Raw genomic sequence first — 1,816 nt, forward strand, 5'->3', positions numbered from 1 at the left:
GAATGGGTGGGTAGGGAAGTGGGGGGCGCTATGGGGGACTTTTGGGATAGCATTGGAAATGTAATTGAGGAAAATATGTAATAAAAAAAAAAAGTGTTCAACTGAGTTCTCATTACCAAAACAATAGCATTTACAGGGGGTTGGCTTGATTGATGAACATTTCCTAGAGTTTACTATTTTAAACAGAAAGGAAAGCACAATTGTCTTGGGCTATACTTATTTTCATTAGTTAATGTATGGAGTCACCAAACTGTGTCAAACCTGGGGGAATGGAATTCCCTGCTAGTTAATGGGGGACAGTGGCTACTTGCAGAATCAGCTCTGTAACTGCTGACTCTGACTCTACCGTAGAAGCAAAGTGATTCCAGCAAATAAAGGCACCAGGAAAAGATCCCCGAATAGCAATTGGAAACAGTATCACATATAGTATAGGATACAGTGATGTGGTTATCACTGAGTCCAGAGACTGTAGAGTGCCACTTTTTGTCATTGTGTCATGATTTCTCATGCTCTCCACATGGACATAAACTTTGGCCTTCATGCTCAAGAAGGAGTGCTATTAGCATTACACAGAATATGAAATAGGAAGTTTGTCTCATTATTGTCACATGATTTTAGTGAGAGTATTAATTATTTTTAAAGCAAAATAAAAATCTTAAATTTCTAGAATTTTCATTATTATCTCATAGTAAAGATAAAGTAAATTATACTCTGTTTTTATAAATTATGAGTTTCATGCAAACCATGTAATTTGTTGACTCATTGCAAAGAGAAAGTAGAGATGGTAGAGGAAAAGGGATTGCTTTCCAAATATATAACAGTATGTTACTCTTTTGAGCTAAAAAGAAAGAATTACTGTAGAAGATGTGGCAAAGGAAACAGATGTAAAATGGAGTGCCAGGGCTCCCTTCTCAGTGTTTTGGCATCACATGTGGTAGAATCTTGCCTCGTCTTGGGAAGATCATGATTTTCCCATGTATGCATGACTCCAATTTCAGTGCAAACTTTCCTCCTAGTCCCAAGCTCATCCATACAACTGTAAAAAAGAAAAACAAAACAAAACAAATAAACACAAATCCCCTTGGATAACCCATAGGTATTTGAAATTTGTGTGGAAGAGTTGATTTTTTTATATGGTTTGTTAAACCCTGCATATTACTTGATCTCTTGTGCAAAGCCTGTCATCTATCCTGTGGCCAAATCTATAAAGGAGAGTAATCCCAGTGCCAAGGACTACTCTTCTCGTTATCGTTAATGTTTTAAGTTTCTCTGAAAACATTTTTTTTTGCAGTCAAATAACCCATCCCTTCCTCTATTGCTTCATCCTGATCATACCAAGGAAGTCCTTATCATTAGATGTAACATGCTCACTTTTATTTATGTCCTGTGAAGATTGTGATTCCCCTCCTTGCCTCTTTCGCTCTCACGTATACACACACATATATAAATATATATTTATTCCTATGCCCCTAGGGACATTGCAGGTATAGTTGTGTCTGCTGCGTCACATGTGCATCAGTAGGTGGCAGAGAGGAGAGAGGCTATATGAATACCTATCTCAATGATTAGTCTTCTACCATTCGCTGAAGAAAGCACCACCAGTTAGGCACCAGGAGGCCAGGCCAAGACAGGGAGCTAATCTGAGATTGCCTTCAGTCTAGTGCTACCAGGATGAGCTATAGGGCAAGGAGCAAGCTAAAGATCCCCACTGGGGGTTATGCAAATGGGAGAGCTAACCCTGAAACTTCTCTGCCATGTGGTGACACAAGCAGGGGAGAGAAGTCTTTCCACACTCTCACCCCTTTCTACCCAAAAC

At 39.2% G+C, this 1,816-nt stretch overlaps 1 pseudogene; it reads left to right on the plus strand.

Moving 5' to 3' along the window:
* The first annotated feature begins 1,462 nt into the window (after positions 1 to 1,462).
* LOC115032501 lies at positions 1,463 to 1,578 on the plus strand (annotated as a pseudogene).
* The last annotated feature ends 238 nt before the right edge of the window (positions 1,579 to 1,816 follow it).

This window comes from Mus caroli, chromosome 1 (assembly GCF_900094665.2).
Source record: "Mus caroli chromosome 1, CAROLI_EIJ_v1.1, whole genome shotgun sequence".
Lineage (NCBI taxonomy): Eukaryota > Metazoa > Chordata > Mammalia > Rodentia > Muridae > Mus > Mus caroli.